The sequence below is a fragment of the Oncorhynchus gorbuscha genome, linkage group LG02 (genome assembly GCF_021184085.1).
Source record: "Oncorhynchus gorbuscha isolate QuinsamMale2020 ecotype Even-year linkage group LG02, OgorEven_v1.0, whole genome shotgun sequence".
Classification (NCBI taxonomy): Eukaryota; Metazoa; Chordata; class Actinopteri; order Salmoniformes; family Salmonidae; genus Oncorhynchus; species Oncorhynchus gorbuscha.
The window spans coordinates 43,060,027-43,076,639 of NC_060174.1; the positions used below are offsets into that span (position 1 = coordinate 43,060,027).

General features: G+C 42.8%; 1 protein-coding gene across 5 annotated transcripts in view; it reads left to right on the forward strand.

Annotated features, from left to right (window-relative positions):
- Positions 1 to 16,613, forward strand: part of LOC124002578 (liprin-beta-1-like) — an 80,513-nt gene that overhangs the window by 1,480 nt on the left and 62,420 nt on the right. The gene's annotated exons all lie outside the window — the stretch shown is intronic.

Sequence of the window (16,613 nt, forward strand, 5' to 3'; positions counted from 1 at the left end):
TATAAGTCCTCCAACCAACTGAACAAGACATGCATGTGGCGAAACATACACTTCAGAACTCTGTAAAAAAAAAAAAAAAACGTATTCAGATGCTTGTCATCACATTCAAACTATTTATTTTAGCTCACAGCTGTCTCTGATTTTCTCTGAAATGTCATACTTTTTTGTTGTTGTAGCTCTTGTCTTGCACCATGTGCACATAAAAATGCCTTAGAGATGCAGTATTTTTACAGTAAACTAAGCTATATATTTACATTTACATTTATATTTAAGTCATTTAGCAGACGCTCTTATCCAGAGCGACTTACAAATTGGTGCATTCACCTTATGACATCCAGTGGAACAGTCACTTTACAATAGTGCATCTAAATCTTAAAGGGGGGGGGGGTGAGAGGGATTACTTATCCTATCCTAGGTATTCCTTAAAGAGGTGGGGTTTCAGGTGTCTCCGGAAGGTGGTGATTGACTCCGCTGTCCTGGCGTCGTGAGGGAGTTTGTTCCACCATTGGGGGGCCAGAGACATAGGGGAAGGCCCCTTTTGATCATTAGCTTTTAACCATTCATATAGTTGTGTGGGGTATAAAATGTGTGATATATTTTGCCCCCTCACCCAGACCAGGTTTGAAATAGCTGGGAGTTTATTTCAGATCAGCCAGTGTCCTAGAGGCTGCCTGCCCTGGATTGCTCGACTGCATCTGCTGCCTGTGGAGAATAGAAATGCCATGATCACATGCAGGTGGGAATAACTCTGGACAGCTCTGAACTTGAGGACATCACAGGTGTAAATAGCAACTTGTTGCCATACTGGCACTGTGTGTGTGGCAAGTACATTGACATATATAAATGGGGCATTTAAAATAGAGAAATATACTAAAGAAAATCACATGTTGATTGGGGAACCAAGTGTACAGTAAAGACACAGCTAGACCACAGCTAATACTGCGTACTAAAATAAGGTGCTGAATAGCAAGAGCATGGCATGAAGTGAAAAAACTACTTTTCTGACAGTCAAGATCCAGGTAACCTCTAGTGCGCTGTGACATAATATTGTGATTACCTTCTCTGTCATTCATCCTCAGTACAGATGTCTGTCTTTGCTATTTCCTGTGCTGGGGAGTACATTCCTTCTTTGAGCTAAGAGGAGAAGATCATAGGGTAAGAAAGCTAGGCTCAAAGTGGGTCAAACAGACTCAGTTCTGGGTTGTAAATGTGTAAAAGTGGTTTATTCAAGGCATATGTCTCAAGAAATGAAATCCTATGAGGAAAGCCAAGCGTATCTATGAAGAATGTCTTTGGTGGATCCTGCTCTGGCTGAATCAAATGTTTATGATTGAGTATTGTTAGATTTTCTATTATTTTAACATTGACTGGGTCAACAGTACTGTCCCTCCCTCCCTGGCTGTCTGGCAGAATACTGTGCAGCACACATGGGGATCGGTGCCAAGATCGTAAATTCCTCTCACCCATGCGGAGCTCTTTATTGCCAGAGAAACAACGCATAGCAATGCATTTCAGCTTAGTCTCTTGGGATTCAGAGCCAGCTCCCTGAGTTGCATGGCTGCCATAAATGCTTATTTTCTTCCCAGACGAGTGGCCCTCAGGCTAGTGTTTTTCTGAAGCATGTGCCAAGAGAGGGTTTTCTCTCTGTTAGTCAGACAGGCAGAGTTCAGCATAGGACATGGGGTTTGTATGCTGTGCTCATCAGGGAACGCGGGGGAAATCGCTTTAAAACGCTTCGCCACTGAAATGAAAATGAGCATTTCTTATTGTCCAGGTTGTCCCTTCTTGTTTTAGTCCATTTTCTTCCATTTGGTGACAAATGAATACGACCCAGGATGAGCTTGGTGTGCAGAGGATGGGTTGTGATGCTTTCTCAGCCTGAAGGGCCCAAAGCTGGGTCTGAAAAGCCATTAGTGAGAGGATTACATGCCTGAAGTTGCTTCTTGAGGACAATAGTGTTTGTGAGTGACTGTTGAGCAATGTTTTTACTCAGTACAGTAGGTCTGAAAAGCATATTCAATCAGACAACTGCCATTACAGTGCAGTGTTGTCGCTTGGTATTGTCATTGTGATTTCTTTGCAACCGTCCCTACAGTCTTTGTTTGTCAGTTCAAACCCCCTTCAGCATCAACAACAGTTGATTGTATGTCTTCTTGCACTTAGTAGTTATGGAACACACTAGGTGGTTCTCAATATGCATGCTACTGTGCACCACACGCTCATGCTCCTAGTGCATTCTCCGAGGATGTTCTATTGAGTACGTTCTTGTGTGGAGAAGGCATAAAACATTACATTTGAGAAGCACTCTCACTCCTCCTACTGTATTACCTCACTCTGCACCTCCCCATTCACTGGGTCGCAAGATAGCAATTCTTTGTAGCCAGCCAGCCCCATTGACTTGTTATGGACTTACCCATTCACTGAACCTTCTTCCAGCCAGGACAATGGCAACAATAGTCAAAATAAGATATACACAAAGCAAATGTTTTACTACACAACTATCAGCTAGCAAGATGTGAAACGTAATAAAGTAGCTAACCAGATAGTTTAACAGGACAAAATGACCTAGGTAGATGTCAATTATTTGTGGGTAGCTAGCTAACTAACAATTATTTGTGGTTATCTGGCAAGCTAACAGTAGTAGCTAGCCAGTAAGCCCCATTGACTTACCATGGGCTTGTGATCTACGCACTCTACGGTGGGTATTGTAGGCAGTTAAAGATGTCAACATTTAAATGGCATGTATTTATTAACATACCAATATAAAACATTGTAGTCGAGCAACATATGAGATGTGAATAGGCAACATTTAATTCCAAAGTTGGAGTGTATACTGTCTCGCTTAAGCTCAAATAATGTCTGCCATTGATTTCAAGAAATGTTGTGTAATTCTTTGTGGTTGGGGCACATTTCTGGGCATACTTTCAGTTGAAGCTTGCATTGATGCATGCTTCAAAGTATGTACAAACTGAGTACGCATTCGAGAAGTGCACGTCGTGTTCTATTTCGCATACTTTCATTTCGACCATTCCGTGCTCCAATTTGCGTGTTTGGAGAATGGCAGTATGCATTTTGAGAAACACCCGCTGAGGCCTAGACGACTTCAAAATGATTTCAAATAGTATTTGAACCCATGTCTTGTACAGGCTGGCTGCAGACAGTTGTTCATGAGCGATGAGTGGAACATAGCTGCAGAGTAAGCATTACCGCCATTAAGCATGCTTTGTTAGGAAGTCTTGTCGAGCTGTTGCGTACACAGCACTAACCAAACAAGGGCACTGCGTTCATCCACCTCTGGCCTGCTCGCCTCCCTACCACTGAGGAAGTACAGCTCCCACTCAGCCCAGTCAAAACTGTTTGCTGCTCTGGCCCCCCAATGGTGGAACAAACTCCCTCACGACGCCAGGACAGCGGAGTCAATCACCACCTTCCGGAGACACCTGAAACCCCACCTCTTTAAGGAATACCTAGGATAAGTAATCCCTCTCACCCCCCCTTTAAGATTTAGATGCACTATTGTAAAGTGACTGTTCCACTGGATGTCATAAGGTGAATGCACCAATTTGTAAGTCGCTCTGGATAAGAGCGTCTGCTAAATGACTTAAATGTAAATGTAACACATTGAATGCATAGAGGCCTTGGAGGATGATTTAATGTCAGAACCGCTCAGATGGAAGTGTTCAGACATGATTCCTGAACTTGTGAACTTAAAGTGGATGACAAGTGGGCAGCAGGCTTCAGAGCAGTGAGCACATCTGGTGTGGAGATGCCTGTCTGTTTGAAGTGTGAGGGGCCAAGTGTTTGGCAGGTGTCAGCCAGGCAGGCCACTATTTGTCTTCAGGGATGTGCTGAAATAGGGGGTTTGAGTTGGGCTACATCACAGATTGTGTCTTTGACTTTGATTGAATAGCATCATGAGACATTGTAAACAAATAGCTCCCGCAGAAAGGATGCAGGACATGTGCAGTCGTAGCTGTGGATTGTTACGGCTGTTGGTTCTGTGACGTTGTGGCTTATTAGATCTTAGCCTTACTGTTAATTGTCCTGATTCTAGTTTTTCCATGGTTCCTCCAATGCTCAGTGAGAGCACTGCTAAGACTAATAGCATATTTGCCTCAACCTTTCATGGTCTTTCTGGATTGTGCTGAGTCGAGTGCAGTCTACCATCTAATTCTGTTTGTCTGACATGTGAAGAGACAAAATAAAAGCAGACTTGTGGACAAATTCCACTTTGAGACAAGTCAAGTTAATTCTCTACTTGCCCTCTGTGATTCTCTGAAGCTTTGAATGTCTGCAGCTTAGGCTAAATCAGTGAAGATGCAACTTTTTACAAATAAACAGGACTGACTTTTGTTATATGCTTTATTGACAGTTTGTGTCACTGATGTTGATTGTCTTTGGCTCTGAAATGATTTAGTCCTATTTTTGGCCACCTGAGTTTTGGATTATTGCTTTTGAAATGACTTCAACCATGGGCCTAATACAAATCCCAAATATTTAGAAATGCGTATGCTTCTGAAAGTTAATCATTTTAGAGTTACCAGAAACTCTGGAATTACATTTCAGGGGGAGATTAAAGGGTTTTAGGCTCTTGGAAGTATTTAAAGTCATTCAAAGGATTTCTGTCAAACTTGCTGATTAGCCCCACATTACATTGCCTTCAGAAGTATTCTCACTCCTTGACATTTATCACATTTTGTTGTAAGAACCTGAATTTAAAATTGATTAAATTTAGATTTTCTGTCACTGACCTACACCCAATACCCCATCCATGTCAAAGTAATTTTTTTAAACTGAAAGGTCTTGCTTCATTAAGTATTCAACCACATTATGGCAAGCCTACAGTGCATTCAGAAAGTATTCACCTTTGGCAGTGATTACAGCCTCAAGTCTTCTTGGGTATGATGCTATTAGCTTGGCACACCTTGTCCCGAAGCCACTCGTGCGTTGTCTTAGCTGTGTGCTTAGGGTTGTTGTTCTATTGGAAGCTGAGCCTTTGCCCCAGTCTGAGGTCCTGAGTGTTCTGGAGCAGGTTTTCATCAAGGATATCTCTTTCCGTCGATCCTGACGAGTCTCCCAGTCCCTGCCGCTGAAACATCCCCACAGCATGATGCTGCCACCACCATGCTTCACCGTAGGGATAGTGCCAGTTTTCCTCCAGATGTTACGCTTGGCTTTCAGACTAAAGAGTTCAATCTGGGTTTCATCAGACCAGAGTATCTTGTTTCTCATGGTCTGAGAGTCCTTTCGGTGCCTTGTGGCAAACCCAAAGCGGGCTGTCATGTGCCTTTTACTGAGGAGTGGCTTCAGTCTGGCCACTCAGTCATTAAGGCCTGATTGTTGGAGTCCTGTAGTGATGGTTGTCCTTCTGGAAGGTTCCCTCATCTCCACAGAGGAACTCTGGAGATCAGTCAGAGTGAACATCGGGTTTTTGGTCACCTCCCTGACCAAGGCCGTTCTCCCCCGAATGCCCAGTTTGGCCTGGAGGCCAGCTCTAGGAATAGTCGAGGTGGTTCCAAACTTCTTCCATTTAAGAATGGTGGAGGGCACTGTGTTCTTGGGGACCTTCAATGCTGCAGACATTTTGTGGTACCCGTGCCTAGATCTGTGCCTTGACATAATCCAGTCTCGGAGGTCTACGGACAGTTATTTTGACTTCATGGCTTGGTTTTTGCTCTGACATGCACTGTCAATTGTGGGACCTTTCCAATCAGGCCTGATCATCAACAACGACTAGACAGAGACCTGGCCGTGTGGTGCCAGGACAACAACCTCTCCCTCAACGTGATCAAGACAAATGAGATGATTATGGACTACAGGAAAAGGAAGACCAAGCATGCCCCCATTCTCATTGACAGGGCTGTAGTGGAGCAGGTTGAGAGGGCACGACAAAACAGGAGACTGAAAAGATTTGGCATGGGTCCTCAGATCCTAAAAAAAAGCTAGACTACGGTTTGCAACTGTACATGGGAACAAAGATCATACTTTTTGGAGAAATGTCCTCTGGTCTGATGAAACAAATATAGAACTGTTTGGCCATAATGACCATCGTTATGTTTGGAGGTAAAATAATAATAATAATAAAAGAGGGAGGCTTGCAAGCTGAAGAACACCATCCCAACCGTGAAGCATGGGGGTGGCAGCATCGTGTTGTGGGGGTGCTTTGCTGCAGGAGGGATTGCTGCACTTCGCAAAATAGATTGCATCATGAAGGAAGAAATTGATGTGGATATATTGAAGCAACATCTCAAGACATCAGTCAGGAAGTTAAAGCTTGGTCGCAAATGGGTCTTCTAAATGGACAATGACTCCAAGCATATTGCCAAAGTTGTGGCAAAATGGCCTGACAACAAAGTCAAGGTATTGGAGTGGCCATCACAAAGCCCTGACCTCAATCCCTTAAATGTATCAAATCAAATCAAATTTTATTTGTCACATACACATGGTTAGCAGATGTTAGTGCGAGTGTAGCGAAATGCTTGTGCTTCTAGTTCCGACAACACAGTAATAACCAACAAGCTAACAATTCAAAAACTACTACCTTATAGACACAAGGGGATAAAGAATATGTACATAAAGATATATGAATGGGTGATGGTACAGAGCGGCATAGGCAAGATACAGTAGATGGTATTGAGTGCAGTATATACATATGAGATGATTATGTAAACAAAGTGGCATAGTTAAAGTGGCTAGTGATACATGTATTACATAAAGATGCAGTAGATAATAGAGTATATACGTATACATGAGATGAATAATGTAGGGTATGTAAACATTATATTAGGTAGCATTGTTTAAAGTGGCTAGTGATATATTTTACATCATTTCCCATCAATTCCCATTATTAAAGTGGCTGGAGTTGAGTCAGTGTGTTGGCAGCAGCCACTCAATGTTAGTGGTTTAACAGTCTGATGGCCTTGAGATAGAAGCTGTTTTTCAGTCTCTCGGTCCCAGCTTTGATGCACCTGTACTGACCTCACCTTCTGGATGATAGCGGGGTGAACAGGCAGTGGCTCGGGTGGTTGCTGTCCTTGATGATCTTTATGGCCTTCCTGTGACATCTGGTGGTGTAGGTGTCCTGGAGGGCAGGTAGTTTGCCCCCGGTGATGCGTTGTGCAGACCTCACTACCCTCTGGAGAGCCTTACGGTTGTGGGCGGAGCAGTTGCCGTACCAGGCGGTGATACAGCCCGACAGGATGCTCTCGATTGTGCATCTGTAGAAGTTTGTGAGTGCTTTTGGCGACAAGCCGAATTTCTTCAGCCTCCTGAGGTTGAAGAGGCGCTGCTGCGCCTTCACGATGCTGTATGTGTGGGTGGACCAATTCAGTTTGTCTGTGATGTGTACGCTGAGGAACTTAAAACTTACTACCCTCTCCACTACTGTTCCATCGATGTGGATAGGGGGGTGTTCCCTCTGCTGTTTCCTGCAGTCCACAATCATCTCCTTAGTTTTGTTGACGTTGAGTGTGAGGTTATTTTCCTGACACCACACTCCGAGGGCCCTCACCTCTTCCCTGTAGGCCTTCTCGTTGTTGTTGGTAATCAAGCCTACCACTGTTGTGTCGTCCGTAAACTTGATGATTGAGTTGGAGGCGTGCGTGGCCACGCAGTCGTGGGTGAACAGGGAGTACAGGAGAGGGCTCAAAACGCACCCTTGTGGGGCCCCAGTGTTGAGGATCAGCGGGGTGGAGATGTTGTTGCCTACCCTCACCACTTGGGGGCGGCCCGTCAGGAAGTCCAGTACCCAGTTGCACAGGGCGGGGTCGAGACCCAGGGTCTCGAGCTTGATAACAAGCTTGGAGGGCACTATGTTATTAAATGCTGAGCTGTAGTCGATGAACAGCAAGCATTCTCACATAGGTATTCCTCTTGTCCAGATGGGTTAGTGCAGTGTGGTTGAGATTGCATCGTCTGTGAACCTATTTGGGCGGTAAGCAAATTGGAGTGGGTCAAGGGTGTCAGGTAGGGTGGAGGTGATATGGTCCTTGACTAGTCTCTCAAAGCACTTCATGATGACGCCCCGGTAGTCGTTTTGCTAAGTTACCTTAGCTTTCTTGGGAACAGGAACAATGGTTGCCCTCTTGAAGCATGTGGGAACAACAGACTGGGATAGGGATTGATTGAATATGTCCGTATACACACCAGCCAGCTGGTCTGCGCATGCTCTGAGGGTGCGGCTGGGGATGCCGTCTGGGCCTGCAGCCTTGCAAGGGTTGACACGTTTAAATGTTTTCCTCACGTCGGCTGCAGTGAAGGAGAGTCCGCATGTTTCAGTTGCGGGCAGTGTCAGTGGCACTGTATTGTCCTCAAAGCAGGCAAAAAAGTTATTTAGTCTGCCTGGGAGCAAGACATCCTGGTCCGTGACGGTGCTGGTTTTCTTTTTGTAATCCGTGATTGACTGTAGACCCTGCCATATACCTCTTGTGTCTGAGCCGTTGAATTGAGATTCTACTTTGTCTCTATACTGACGCTTAGCTTGTTTGATTGCCTTGCGGAGGGAATAGTTACACTGTTTGTATTCGGTCATGTTTCCAGTCACCTTGCCCTGATTAAAAGCAGTGGTTCGCGCTTTCAGTTTCACGCGAATGCTGCCATCGATCCACGGTTTCTGGTTTGGGAATGTTTTAAGCGTTGCTATGGGAATGACATCTTCAACGCACGTTCTAATGAACTCTCACACCGAATCAGCGTATTCGTCAATGTTGTTGTTTGACGCAATACGGAACATATCCCAGTCCACGTGATGGAAGCAGTCTTGGAGTGTGGAATCAGATTGGTCGGACCAGTGTTGAACAGACCTCAACGCGGGAGCTTCTTGTTTTAGTTTCTGTCTGTAGGCAGGGATCAACAAAATGGAGTCGTGGTCAGCTTTTCCGAAAGGAGGGCGGGGCAGGGCTTTATATGCGTCGCGGAAGTTGGAATAGCAATGATCCAAGGTCTTTCCAGCCCTGGTAGCACAATTGATATGCTGATAAAATTTAGGGAGTCTTGTTTTCAGATTAGCCTTGTTAAAATCCCCAGCTACAATGAATGCAGCCTCCGGATATATGGATTCCAGTTTGCAAAGAGTCAAATAAAGTTTGTTCAGAGCCATCGATGTGTCTGCTTGGGGGGGAATATATACGGCTGTGATTATAATCGAAGAGAATTCCCTTGGTAGATAATGCGGTCTACATTTGATTGTGAGGAATTATAAATCAGGTGAACAGAAGGACTTGAGTTCCTGTATGTTGTTTTGGCCACACCACGTCACGTTAACCATAAAGCATACGACCCGCCCCTCGTCTTACCAGAAAGATGTTTGTTTCTGTCGGCACGATGCGTGGAGAAACCATCTCTGATAGCGTCTCTCCAGTGAGCCATGTTTCCGTGAAGCAAAGAACGTTAGTCTCTGATGTCCCTCTGGAATGCTACCCTTGCTCGGATTTCATCAACCTTGTTGTCACGAGACTGGACATTGGCGAGGAGAATGCTAGGGAGTGGTGCACGATGTGCCCGTCTCCGGAGTCTGACCAGAAGACCGCTTCGTTTTCCCCTTTTTCGAAGTCGTTTTTTGGGGTCGCCGGCTAGGATCCATTCCGTTGTCCTGGGTGAAAGGCAGAACACAGGGTCCGCTTCGCGAAAGTCATATTCTTGGTCGTACTGATGGTGAGTTGACGCTGCTCTTATGTTCAGTAATTCTTCTCGACTGTATGTAATGAAGCCTAAGATGACCTGGGGTACCAATGTAAGAAATAACACGTAAAAAAGCAAAAAAAACTGCATAGTTTCCTAGGAACGCGAGGCGGCCATCTCTGTCGGCGCCGGAAGCATGGTGAATGTTCTTTCCCTTTGCTATTTAATGTGAAGAATATTTGCAGAACTGAAAAATTGTGTGTGAGCAAGGAGGTCTACAAACCTGACTCAGTTACACCAGCTCTGTCAGGAGGAATGGGCCAGAATTCACAATTTATTGTGGGAAGCTTGTGGAAGGCTACCCAGAACATTTGACCCAAGTTAAACAATTTAAAGGCAATACACTCAATTAGTATTCAGTAGCATGTAAACTTCTGACCCACTGGGAATGTGATGAAAGAAATAACATCTGAATAATAATCAATGAATAATCAATAATTCTCTCTACTATTATTCTGACATTTCACATTCTCAAAATAAAGTGGTGATCCTAACTGACCTAAAACGGGGAATTTTTACTAGGATTAAATGTTAGGAATTGTGAAAAACTGAGTTTAGTGACTCTTTCAACATGTATGACTCTTTCAACATGCAACTGAAACGGTTGAAAGCTACAATTAATTTTATTACACCTGACAATACTGCAGAGTAATTTAAAGCCATTTGCAAATAACACGTTGGATGCTTTGCAAAAAACTTTGAATATCCAACGGAGGGTAAGTGTTCTTGTTTCAAACACGTACTTTACCATCTTTGAAGGGATAGTTTTTTAATAATACAAACTAACATGATATTCCACCAACCTCAGGTGTAGTTGATTCAAGAAGGCAGTTTTGTGATATTTAGTTTCTTTTCGATACTTAAGACATTTGTTTTGTTACTGTTAGGATTCTGAGTAAAACTTAACACGACTCTGTTCTTGTGCATGTTACAAGACTTTGCTAATTGCATTTTAATACCCTAGTAATGAGCTGAGAGTTGTTACTACTGTACATTACATTTACATTTAAGTCATTTAGTCTTAAGAGCGACTAGTGATTCACCTTATGACATCCAGTGGGACAGTCACCAATAGTGCATCTAAAACTTAGTAAGGGATTAAACCTATCCTAGGTATTCCTTAAAGAGGTGGGGTTTCAGGTGTCTCCGGAAGGTGGTGATTGACTCCGCTGTCCTGGCGTCGTGAGGGAGTTTGTTCCACCATTGGTAATAGTGACTTTCTTATACCACTTATGTAATAACTTCACTATTATGCAATTATAAAGCTATTTCCAACTTATGTGACAACAATGTGATATTGTCATCCCAAAGTTACAACACGTGTAAGAACTAGAAGTCAATTGTTAATGTATTTCCTGATGTCTCACTCATGAAGATACAGTATATTTGTTAGTACTTTTGAAGCTGCCTAAGTGGTCTACTCATGTTGAGGTGATTCCATGACCCTAATGTATTTAATTGTAGGCTATAGGCTATATTAAGATTTATATCTAAGGGCCCTCCAAACCATGTGCTTATGATCATATATTTAATTTTAATTGACTTGTGTTTTTGGTTTTCCATCAAATATTTGGTGGCTGTCAAATACATAATTGTTTGATTTCAATTAACTTGCATATATTAAAATACCTTTAAATATTATTTGTTTTTCTGAGACCTCTATTTGAATATCAAAGAAAAAAGTTTCCTTTTAGTTGAAACTATATGAACTATATTCGACTACCTCAAGTATTTGAAAAGTTTGTATTTTCAAATAAACTACAACTTTTTCCTGCCCAGGTCTGGTGCCAAGTCGTCAGGACGAGTATCGTAACGGATATGAGCAATTGTCCTGATACAATTATGATCAGAGTTTTTATTTGATTTTATTATCCTTGATCAGGAACACCTCTGGGTGACGGCAAACCTCTCTGCCCACTGCAAATTGAGCACACACACACACACACACACCCCTCTGCACACTGTTATTAATCCGCAGCTTGTTTCAATCTATAAACATGCAGGAAGAATATTTTGCCAATCTCCTAGTTAGGCATATTAAAACACTTTAAGTGTTTTACGATCATGAGTATCATCCGATCCGACTATCAACTGTCATTACGGATACAATTGCGAATATGAGTATGGCCAGGTCAACACACCCCTAATAAGGCAACAGCCGGTGAAGGAAAGCTCTCAGGAGTTTGTGACTCAGGAGTGGAGTTTCACAGGCTCTGGAGAACACTGCACTGTGTGAGTGGGTCAGTGGGATGGTTGAAGTGGGCAGGACCACATTGACTCAATTCGCAAAGCAGTGTCCTAACATGCTGTACAGTTGAACTGATGGACTGATTCATTTTGAATGTAATTTTGACATAGAAAAGGCCTGTATTGTTACTTGCATTGATGAAGATTGTCAGAGCTGATATCGTGTGTGTGTGCGTGTGCGCAGCCTTTTGATCGGGAAGCTAGACTGAAAGAATGGCCCTGCTGTGCTTTTTTGGCATTTGTACAATCTATGGCCCAGAAGATGTTTCCTCACTGATCTCCAAAACAAAGTGTCCAGTGTCCATAGCGGCAGTTCACTCAGTGTCAATAAGTAGGGTAAATGTCTTAGTTCTTATCCTAAATGTGTCCAATGACCCACACCTGACAGGGTTACCCAGGGAACACGGGAGGGGCTGAACTTTGGCCAACATTTCACCTCAAGCACAACAAGGAAATCCTATTTTTCATTTGGATGTGAATATGAACCCCACCTCCTGCCTGTATTAAAACAACTTTGTTTGAACAGACGCAACCACTTTAAGAGTGGGGAGAAAAGAAAAGGGGCTACTTGTGATGCTGCCGTACATTTACATTGTTTGTTAAATCCTCCTTATGTGAGGGTCTTGTTCCAGCCAAAACGGTGTGTGAGTTTTCCTTTTCTTATTAATTATGAGTCTTAAACATGTGCACCCGTGGAAAAAAACAACTCCCTATTACTGATTGTTGTTATGTACAGTCTAATTCAACCTGGAGTACTTCTCACAACACTACATGTCTTCTCTTCCTTGCCAAACTCTCTAACAGCTAAATCTATACTAAAATAGGTGTACAATGTGTCATTTGAGAGTGTTTTCTCCTTTTATCCACTGAATAATTTCCATCCCATTGCCTCTGTGCAGACTGGGTGTAATATCTGGGTGGATAGCTTATGAAATGACAGGCTTATCAACAGAGCTGCTCATTAAGGTGTACAGTAGGGAGCTGCTGCGTTGCTGCTGAGGCTTTGGTTTAAGACTGCTCTGGATTTGCTACATTGCTGCTCAAAAGTTGTTTCAAAGTTTGCTACTGAATCAAAGTATTTCAGGCTATTTGTATTAACCAACAGAGGAACATAGCCTACGCACATCTTCAAAATCTCACCATGATTCTGGTCCAGTAAAGCCTACACTTACAGTGCCTTCAAAGTATTCAGACCCATTGACTTTTTCCACATTTTGTTAGGTTACAGCCTTATTCTAGAATTGATGAAAAAAATGTTTTTCCTCCCTCATCAATCTACAGACAGTACCCCATAATGACAACGCAAAAACAGGTTTTTAAAATGTTTTTTGCTCATTTATAATAATTTTAAAAAGTGATATGACATTTACATAAGTATTCAGACCCTTTACTCAGTACATTGTTGAAGCACCTTTGGCAGCGATTACAGACTCGAGTCTAATTTGGTATAACGCTACAAGCTTGGCACACCAGTATTTGGGGGGTTTCTCCCATTCTGCAGATCCTCTCAAGCTATTTCAGGTTGGATGGGGAGCGTTGCTGACCAAGACCCTTCTCCTCCGCTTGCTCAGTTGACCTGGTGGCCAGCTCTAGGAACAGTCTTGGTGCTTCCAAACTTCTTACATTTTAAGAATGATGGAGGCCACTGTGGTGTTGGGGACCTTCAATGCTGCAGAAATGTTTTGGTACACTTCCCCAGATCTGTGCCTTGACACAATCCTGTCTCGGAGCTCTACGGACAATTCCTTCAACCTCATTGCTTGGTTTTTGCTCTGACATGCACTGTCAACTGTGGGACTGTATTTTTTTTTTTATATAGACAGGTGTGTTCCTTTCCAAATCATGTCCAATCAATTAAATTTACCACAGGTGGACTCCAATTCAGTTGTAGAACATCCCAAGGATGTCAGTGGAAACAGGATGCGCCTGAGCTCAATTTCGAGTCTCATGGCAAAGGGCCTGAATACTTATGTAAATAAGGTATCTGTTTTTAATTTGGGAACATTTCTAAAAAAAAAATGGGGTGTTGTGTATAGATTGAGGAAATGTTTTAATGAATCCATTTTAGGATGAGGCTGTAACGTATCAAAATGTGGAAAAAGTCTGAATACTTCCTGAAGGCACTGTGTATATAATGTGTATACTTGTAGGCAATCGGCATATCATGAATACACCACAATCATGAATGATTCAGTTGTAGTGCTGAGCGATTGGTGCTTTTTGAAGTCTGTTCGGTTTCGATTAGATTTTTACTAAATCATTTAAAAATGTGTCCCTGTCAATTGTGCATTCTTCTCTCCGTGTCTGCCCCATACCAACTAGACAAGTAGGCATGCAATGGATTATGGTTATTGTACTTAATTACCATGTTTTCTGTGCTAAACAATGTAGAATATTGGCCTGTTGGAAACTACAACCCCCTTCACATTGCACATTTCGGGCTTGATCTGATTTGTCTCTAGAGAAACTGCATATTGAGATCACAGAAAAAAATGTGATTCAAATAATTGAACCGACGTTGGTCAGTTGTTTTAAAAAAAAACATTTGGTTAATCGCTCAGCACTAATCAATTGTCATTTCCTTCTTTTGTCCATTTGACTTTACGTAGTTTTTCTGCCCTTGTTATACACTCAGCGCCACTGTAGTACTGTATTGTAGCTTCTTTATGCCGACTGACAGTGTTGCAGGGCTCTACGCTGACCTGTTTTTGCAAGGCTCACGCGTGGGCCTAAAATGTAGGTGCTCAATAAAATATTATTTAGGTAATAAAGCTAGAATCCTTAATTTCTTGGCACTCTGGTGCTCCTAAATTAAAATTCCAGGTCGCAGAGCAAAATATTTTGGCTCCGATGCGAGTAAAATGGTCGCACTGTAGAGCCCTGTGTTGTGGAGAAAATTCCATGTGAGATGCAGACCTTTCTCTAACTTGATGATGCTCCATTTGTCATGTCTCCACCATGATATTATTAACTGCAAGTCTGCACTTAAATATTTTTGTCCCCTCGAGACTTGTATTCCAGACAGTTAATATTTACTTAGTGTAACCATTCTACCTAACCATGTCATTTCGTGACCGGCTAACGTCAGAAGGCATGTTTGACTAAGAGGAATCCTTTAAGTTCTTATTGTATTCTTCTTGCATAGCTAGATTTCTTGGCTAGGTTTTGGCTGTGTCCTTGCATATTCTGGCTCTTGGCGATCTCGTATAATGGCTTTGTGTCAGCAAGCCAGTAATGAGATTTCCCTGTGAAACACTGAGCCGACTGTTGTTAAGAAAGCGTCACATTTCTATGCAGGGGTTTCCTCTACTCACTTCCTACCCTTTTAGACTCGAGCTTGGCCTCCCCAGGGTTTGTTTCCATTTCATTATTTTATATTTTGCTTTTAAAATGCTTACATCTCCTTAACTGCTCTAGTGATGTAGTGATTTCATTTTTAAAGTAAGTAGGTGTAAGTAGGTCTACGAGCCTATACTTATGAGCAGCAGTTTTTTTCTGATCACAGATCAGTTGATAAGAGCATGACAGAGCAATGCCCTGGTCATGGGTTCCATTCCCACGAGGGATGACACAAATACAAAACCTTTACTCACTGCAACGTAAGTAAATAGTGGCATGTATTACATAACCCTAGTGGGGGAACTCCTTTCCCTAATTATATGTATCCTTCAGCCGCATGCTTCCCATCCAAAACATTTTGTGCATATTTATATAATGACATTTTGTGACATTTTGTGACATTTTGGTCTTTTGCAAGTTTTTTTTCTCGAGGCAAGCTGAAGTTCGGGGCTGACGGCTACACCCCTTCATCGCCATTGGTCAACAGATTCTTCAATTAAGTGTTTGTCATTCAACAATAGACTATTTGTTTTCGTGCACATTTTTTCTTGAGAAATACTGCACCAAACATACTTTTGGTCATGTAGCGTGGACACCTTTTCGTCGAACATCTCATTCCAAAGTCGCTGGCATTAATATGGAGTTGGTTTCCCCTTTGATGCTATAACAGCCTCCACTCTTTTGGTAAGGCTTTCCACTAGATGTTGAAACATTGCTGTGGGGACTTGTATTCATTCAGCCATGAGCATTATTGAGGTCGGGCACTGATGTTTGACAATGAGGCCTGGCACGCAGTCGGCGTACTAATTCATCCCAAAGGTATTAGATGGGGTCAAGTTCTTCCACACCAATCTCAACAAAACATTTCTGTATGGACCTCGTTTTGTGCATGGGGGCATTGACACGCTGAAACAGGAAAGGGCCTTCCCAAAACTGTTGCCACAAAGTTGGAAGCACAGAATCGTCTAGAATGTCATTGTATGCCATAGCTTTAAGAGTTCCCTTCACTGGAACTAAGTGGCCCAAACCATGAAAAACAGCCTAAGACCATTATTCCTCCTCCACCAAAATTTACAATTGGCACTATGCATTGGGGCAGGTAGCGTTTTCCTGACATCCGCCAAACCCTAATTCGCCTGTCAGACTGCCAGATGGTGAAGTGTAATTCATCACTCCAGGGAAGGTGTTTCCACTGCTCCAGAGTCCAATGGCGGCGAGATTTACACCTCTCCAGCCGACGCTTGGCATTGCGCATGGTGATCTTGGTGTGCGACTGCTCGGCCATGGAAAACCATTTTATGAAGCTCCCGAAGAACACTTCTTGTGCTGACATTGCTTCTAGAGGCAGT